Raw genomic sequence first — 8,471 nt, forward strand, 5'->3', positions numbered from 1 at the left:
TTCAGCTTGAGGTGGTGATCCGTCATCCACACTGATATGCCTGCCAGACATGCAGAGATGCGATTCGTCACCTGGTTGTCAGAAGGGGGAAAGGAGAAGATTAATTGTGTGTCATCTGCATAGCAATGATATGAGAGACCATGTGAGGATATGACAGAGCCAAGTGACTTGGTGTATAGCGAGAATAGGAGTGGGCCAAGAACAGAGCCCTGGGGGACACCAGTGGTGAGAGCACGTGGTGCGGAGACAGATTCTCGCCACGCCACCTGGTAGGAGCGACCTGTCAGGTAGGACGCAATCCAAGCGTGGGCGGCGCCGGAGATGCCCAGCTCGGAGAGGGTGGAGAGAGGGTGGAGAGGAGGATCTGATGGTTCACGGTATCAAAGGCAGCAGATAGGTCTAGAAGGATGCCTGCATACCTGCTTCTCTTCTCCAGCATCGGTCCTTACAGAATCCTGAAGCCATCAAACTAAGTATCGGGGAGCGCTGGCTTTCTGACTGGTGGTGACTTCGGGTCCATGGGCCACCGCCGATGGAACCGGGGGTGCCTAAGCCAGCTCATCAGGCTTCCACGCCTAGCTGGCTCGAAAGGTTTTCCTTTCCCGGTTGGCTCGGCAGGCGCCCATCCCAAGTCAGGCCTCAGCCGGATCGCCAGGGTTTTACGCCTCAGCCGGCTCGCCAGGCGTCTATGCTTCAGCTCATCTATGCTTCAGCTCATCAGGTTCCCATGTTCCAGCGGGATCATCAGGCTGTCATGCCTCAACCGGGTCGGCAGGCTCCCACGCCTCTGCCGGTTCGTCAGGCTCCCACGCCTCTGCCGGTTCGTCAGGCTTTTACGCCCCAACTGGCTGGTCCAGCGCCCAGGCCTCGGCCGGCCCGTCAGGCTCGCCCAGGTGGGACACCGGGATGGCGCCTCTAGGAGAGGGTGCTGTCACGCCTGCTCCCGCTCCCCCTCCCGCCAGGCTCCCCAGCATTACGCACTCCTGCCACCATCATTACGTACACCTGCCTTCCCCCCGTCACGCGTATCAGCAATTATTGGACTCACCTGGACTCAATCACCTGTGTCATTTCCTCCCCTATATCTGTCTGTTCCCAAGCTTTGTTCCCTGCTTCAGGATTAATGTTTGTTTGTCATTTTGTTACCTGGTTCTGACGCTGTTCCTGTCCTGTTGCATATCCGTTCCATATTAAATGTTCAACTCCCCGTACCTGCTTCTCTTCTCCAGCGTCGGTCCTTACAGTGGAAAACTGAAAGTCATTGGATATGGCTCCCGCACCCTGACACAAGCAGAGAGAAACTATCACCTTCACTCAGGGAAACTGGAATTCTTGGCCCTCAAATGGGCAGTGACTGAGTGGTTCTGAGATTACCTCTTTTATGCTCCCTCTGTGGCAGTGTACAGTCATAATAAATCCCCTTGACATACAGTGCCTTGCAAAAGTATTCAGCCCCTTGGAGTTTTTCCTATTTTGTTGCATTACAACTTGTAATTTAAATAGATTTTTATTTGGATTTCATGTAATGGACATACACAAAATTGTCCAAATTGGTGAAGTGAAAATAATTACTTATTTAAAAAAATTCAACACATTTTTTGGGGGGGAAAGTGGTGCGTGATATGTATTCACCCCCTTTGCTATGAAGCCCCCCTAAATAAGATCTGGTGCAACCAATTACCTTCATAAGTTACATAATTAGTTAAATAAAGTCCACCTGTGTGCAATCTAAGTGTCACATAATCTCAGTATATATACAGCTGTTCTGAAAGGCCCCAGAGTCTGCAACACCACTAAGCAAGGGGCACCACCAAGCTAGCGGCACCATGAAGACCAAGGAGCTCTCCAAACAGGTCAGGGACAAAGTTGTGGAGAAGTACAGATCAGGTTGGGTTATAAAAAAATATCGGTAACTTTGAACATCCCACGGAGCACCATTAAATCCATTATAAAAATTGAAAGAATATGGCACCACAACAAACCTACCAAGAGAGGGCTGCCCACCAAAACTCATGGACCAGGCAAGGAGGGCATTAATCAGAGAGGCAACAAAGAGACCAATGATAACCCAGAAGGAGCTGCAAAGCTCCACAGCAGAGATTGGAGTGTCTGTCCATAGGACCACTTTAAGCTGTACACTCCACAGATTTGGGCTTTACGGAAGAGTGGCCAGAAAAAAGCCATTGCTTAAAGAAAGAAATAAGCAAACACGTTTGTGTCAGGTGTGTGCGTACTGGTAGCGAAGTCAGGTGCAGGAGAGCAGAGATTGGTGAACAGGCGCACACTTTATTAAGGCAAAAGTGAAAAACAGTCACAAGAATTATGTTTAACAATAAACATCTTCATGAAATACCACGGAAAAAACAAACCAGTCTGGCGCGTCAACAATAAACACGTAACACAAACAATCTTTCACAAAGACATGATGGGGAACAGAGGAATAAATATTGTAGATTGATTGGGGAATGAAAACCAGGTGTGCAGGGAACAAGACAAAACAAATGGATACATGAAAAATGGAGCGGCGATGGCTAGAAAGCCGGTGACGTCGACCGCCGAACGCCGCCCGAACAAGGAGAGGAGCCGACTTCGACGGAAGTCGTGACAGTTTGGTGTTTGCCAAAAGGCATATGTGGGAGACTCCCCAAACATATGGATGAAGGCACTCTTGTCAGATGAGACAAAAATTTATATTTTTGGCCATCAAGGAAAATGTCTGGCGCAAACCAAACACCTCTCATCACCCCGAGAACATCATCCCCACAGTAAAGCATGATGGTGGCAGCATCATGCTGTGGGGATGTTTTTCATCAGCAGGGACAGGGAAACTGGTCAGAATAGAAGGAATGATGGATTGCGCTAAATACAGGGAAATTCTTGAGGGAAACCTGTTTCAGTCTTCCAGAGATTTGAGACTGGGACAGAGGTTCCCCTTCCAGCAGGACAATGACCCTAAGCATACTGCTAAAGCAACACTCGAGGGGAAACATTTAAATGTCTTGGAATGGCCTAGTCAAAGCCCAGACCTCAATCCAATTGAGAATATGTGGTATGACTTAAAGCTTGCTGTATACCAGTAGAACCCAAACAACTTGAAGGGGCTGGAGCAGTTTTGCCTTGAAGAATGGGCAAAAATCCCAGTGGCTAGATGTGCCAAGCTTATAGAGACATACCCCCAGAGACTTGCATCTGTAATTGCTGCAAAAGGTGGCTCTACAAAGTATTGACTTTGGGGGGGTGAATAGGTATGTTAGGTGTCTGTGTGCAGCGGGTAGGACAGAGTCAGGCGCAGGACACAGAACTGAGTAAAAACATACTTTACTCGAAATAAATCACAAACTAATTCCATACAGGGAAAACAATCCAGCTTGACACAAAAGAGCGACCACTTAACAAAGAAAAAACACGCACAAAACCATGTGGGAACCAGAGGGTTAAATAGGGAATAAATTATAACGTAATGGAAACCAGGTGAGTACAATCAAGACAAAACAAATAGAGAAAGAAACATAGATCGGTGGCGGCTAGAAAGCCGGTGACGCCGCCCGAACAAGGAGAGGCACCAACATCGGCGGAAGTTGTGACAAGTTATGCACGCTCAAGTTCTGTTTTTTTGTCTTATTTATTGTTTGTTTCACAATAAAAAATATTTTGAATCTTCAAAGTGGTAGGCATGTTGTGTAAATCAAATGATACAAACCCCCCCCCAAAAAAACATTTTAATTCCAGGTTGTAAGGCAGAAAAATAGGAAAAATGCCAAGGGTGGTGAATACTTTCGCAAGCCACTGTATGTACTAACTACAGAAAGACTGAATGTTATTGGTGGGTGGCAGAGCTGTCTGACTTCAATCTCACACTGAATTATCGTCCTAGAAAGGTAAACACTGATGCAGACTTTCTGTCACGTTCTCCTTTGCATGCTGAAAATTACATGAAGGAATGCACAGAGAAAAACTCACCTGAGACAGTAAAAGCAACACTCAGTAATGTTCAGGCACAACAGCATGACTGTGTAACTTGGATATCCACGGTCACACTAAGGCTATCAGTGCAAGAGGAACTGTCTCATGCAGGCTCAGTTAAAGGATGCAGCTGTATCGAGGGTCTTGAAACTGAAAAGGCAAAGGACAGGTCATTCAGAAGAAGGAGTCCGTATGAGCCACCTCCGCGTGCTCTGGTCCGAGGCATCGGGCGCACTCTCTGTGTCCGTCCCTCCCCGACATGTGCGCCTTACACTTGACACACTGTTTTATCCCGGCAGGGGATGGCAATCCCGACCTGAGGAGAAAAAATCTTTAAAAACAAAAAACCCAGAAGGAATCCCTCTGGTACCCTCACTCAAAGGTTAAGAAAACTGTTTGAGTGTCATTGGGGAAGGCAATTATAATATAATTACTTCAGAATCCTGAGTCTCCTGCAGGAGTGACGTGTTTGCTAGCTAGCTAGAAGAACTGTTAGCAAGGAGTGGCTAGCAAGCTAGCTGACTTAGGATACTAAACAGACCGACATCGAATAAATCTAAAATAAAATCTAAAATATCATGTTCACCGCTCGGTCGACGGCGTAGACTGTCCGAAGTTGAGCAATTTAGACAAAAAATAAGTAAAGATTAATTTAATGATGAGTAGAATGGTGGCTTTCAATAAACAGTGGTGTCTGAATAAAGCAAGAGTGACACTCTTGGTCAGGGCAGTGCGCATTATACCCTCAGTGTCATTGGTCGGCGGGACCAATCACTGCCTGCCTGGCCAAGACGGGACTTGGGTGATTTCAAAGTTTAACATTATTCAGTGGTGCTTATAGCAGGGTTCCCCAACTGGTGGGCAGAATTTTGCCCGTGAGGGGTTTCATTTTTTCTGAGCAAATTTTTTATATATTGGGAAAAACTTATTGTTGTAAAAAAAGACTGTAAAAACACCAGGAAATTGTCTCCAAGGGATTTTAATTTAGGAAATCTGTATTCCCACGCATAATAGAGAGGCACGTGTGATCGTATACAAATGTAAGCAAAGTTTGAAATTGTTGTTTTAGTCAAATATTATATCTCTTTGGAATTCTTGTAGTCAATTTGCAGTCTACAAATGAGGGTTGGGCGGTATCCAGGTTTTTATATATTGTCATACAGTCCTTCTCTTATCCCGGGATTTACAGTCTTATCGGCTTAGTACCCAAGGGGTTCCAAAAAATGTAAAAAGCCCATTGGACGTCTATTACCAGAATGCTAACAAAATTAGCACAAGTAATAGTGAATTTTCATTGAGGCTGCTAGGTACATATGCTAATAAGAGCAAACAAAAATGTAAAAAATGCTAAGACAGGCAATCCAGCTCTTAAAGATATACATATATAGGTAAGAGCTACCGAATGTCATATTTGGTGAGTTTGGACATTTACAAGCGAATGTGAACGAGAGACATTGTGCAAATGAACCAAGTTTTGACGCATGCTTGTCTGAAGGAAGAACAGCATGGGCTCTGGAGCAGCATGTGTACACACTGTGTCTATGTGGAGTCTAGAGTCACTAGGGCATAGGGCAACAGGTCTGCCTGCTCTGCTTGGAGAAGATGGGGAGGAGCAGACAACCAAGCATGGAGAGGAGAAGAAAAAAAAAGAAAATCAAAAGATAGCAGTGGTAGCTGTACAGATAACTCATCCAAAGGGCTTTGACTTCTCAAACACGGCATAACGCTAACACAATGTGATGATGCCCCCGTCACCTTATTATTTCAGCCACTTAGATAACTAGCCAGTTAAATTTAGGGGTCGCGTTAACGCAGAATTCTTTGTTTTTCACACAGGAAAAAGAGATATAACGCATAAGAAATATCTTGCTGCATTTTGTAAACGTAGATCTAAAATGCTTCTAATTGTAATTTCTGCTCAACAGCAGACACATTTTGTTGATTGGAGACACAGTTGCATTTCTCCAATCAGATGGGCATTCACAAAGGGGCATTATATCAGCAGACAGCGCTCTGTGATGTGTAGCTACTTTTTTTCAGTACTTTTCTTGGTGTAGCCAGCCTACTTTTTTCCGGTAAAATGCAAGATTAACTTTCAGTAAAACATTAGTAAATGTAGCTGGCTACGTTCCTTCTATTATAAACATTAGTAATATTGGCCATGGCCACTTTCTGCAAAAAAATACCTTCATTTTTCATTGTAAGCTCACTGTAAGCTCTATACAGGACTAAAATTGAATCGTACTACGCCGGCTCCGACGCCGGTGTAGTACTATTACAGACTACAAAGGGAAGCACAACCGTGAGCTGCCCAGTGACACAAACCTACAGTACCAGACAAGCTAAATTACTTCTATGCTCGCTTCAAGGCAAGTAACACTGAAAAATGCATGAGAGCATCAGCTGTTCCGGACGACTGTGTGATCACACTCTCCGTAGCCAACATGAGTAAGACCTTTAAACAGGTCAACATTCACAAGGCCGCAGGGCCAGGCGGTTTACCAGGACGTGTACTCCGAGCATGCGCTGACCAACTGGCAAGTGGCTTCACTGACATTTTCAACCTCTCCCTGTCTGAGTCTGTAATACCAACATGTTTCAAGCAGACCACCATAGTGTTCTTGTGCACAGGGACTAAGATAACCTGTCTAAATGACTACCGACCCGTATCACTCACGTCTGTAGCCATGAAGTGTTTTGAAAGGCTGACCATGGCCCACAGCAACACCATTATCCCAGAAACCCTACATCCACTCCAATTTGCATACCACCCCAACAGATCCACAGATGATGCAATTTCTATTGCACTCCACTCTGCCCTTTCCCATCTGGGCAAAAGGAACACCTACAGTTGAAGTTGGAAGTTTACATACACTTAGGTTGGAATCATTAAAACTTGTTTTTCAACCACTCCACAAATTTCTTGTTAACAAACTATAGTTTTGGCAAGTCGGTTAGGACATCTACTTTGTGCATGACACAAGTAATTTTTCCAACAATTGTTTACAGACATATTATTTCACTTGTAATTCACTGTATCACAATTCCAGTGGGTCAGAAGTTTACATACACTAAGATGACTGTGCCTTTAAACAGCTTGGAAAATTCCTGAAAATGATGTCATGGCTTTAGAAGTTTCTGATGGGCTACTTGACATCATTTGAGTCAATTGGAGGTGTACCTGTGGATGTATTTCAAGGCCTACCTTCAAACTCAGTGCCTCTTTGCTTGGCATCATGGGAAAATCAAAAGAAATCAGCCAAGACCTCAGAAAAACAATTGTAGACCTCCACAAGTCTGGTCCAACGCTTGAAAGTACCACGTTCATCTGTACAAATAATAATTCGCAAGTACAAACACCATGGGACCACGCAGCCGTCATACCACTCAGGAAGGAGACGCGTTCTGTCTCCTAGAGATGAACGTACTTTTGTGCGAAAAGTGCAAATCAATCCCAGAACAAGAGCAAAGGACCTTGTGAAGATGCTTGAGGAAACAGGTACAAAAGTATCTATATCCACAGTAAAACGAGTCCTATATCGACATAACCTGAAAGGCCGCTCAGCAAGGGCCACAGCTCCAAAACCGCCATAAAAAAGCCAGACTACGGTTTGCAACTGCACATGGGGACAAATGTTGTACTTTTTGGAGAAATGTCCTCTGGTCTGATGAAACAAAAGTAGAACTGTTTGGTCATAATGACCATCGTTATGTTTGGAGGAAAAAGGGGGAGGCTTGCAAGCCGAAGAACACCATCCCACGGGGGTGGCAGCATCATGTTGTGGGGGTGCTTTGATGCAGGAGGGCCTAGTGCACTTCACAAAATAGATGGCATCATGGGGAGGAAAATTATGTGGATATATTGAAGCAACATCTCAAGACATCATTCAGGAAGTTAAAGCTTGGTCGCAATGGGTCTTCCAAATGGACAATGACCCCAAGCATACTTCCAAAGTTGTGGCAAACTGGCTGAAGGACAACAAAGTCAAGGTATTGGAGTGGCCATCACAAAGCCCTGACCTCAATCCTATAGAACATTTGTGGGCAGAACTGAAAAAGCGTGTGCGAGCAAGGAGGCCTACAAACCTGACTCAGTTACACCAGCTCTGTCAGGAGGAATGGGCCAAAATTCCCCCAACTTATTGTGGGAAACTTGTGGAAGGCTACCCGAAACGTTTGACCCAAGTTAAACATTTTAAAGGCAATGCTACCAGCTACTAATTGAGTGTATGTAAACTTCTGACCCACTGGGAATGTGATGAAATAAATAAAAGCTGAAATAAATCATTCTCTCTACTATTATTCTGAAATTCCACATACTTAAAATAAAGTGGTGATCCTAACTGACCTATAACAGGGAATTTTTACTAGGATTAAATGTCAGGAATTGTGAAAAGGCGAGTTTAAATGTATTTGGCTAAGGTGTATGTAAACTTCCGACTTCAACTGTATGTAATAGGCTTATATTACATCTAAATAATGTGGAATAAGACAACATGAATTACAAT

Source organism: Salmo salar, chromosome ssa21 (genome assembly GCF_905237065.1).
Source record: "Salmo salar chromosome ssa21, Ssal_v3.1, whole genome shotgun sequence".
Classification (NCBI taxonomy): domain Eukaryota; kingdom Metazoa; phylum Chordata; class Actinopteri; order Salmoniformes; family Salmonidae; genus Salmo; species Salmo salar.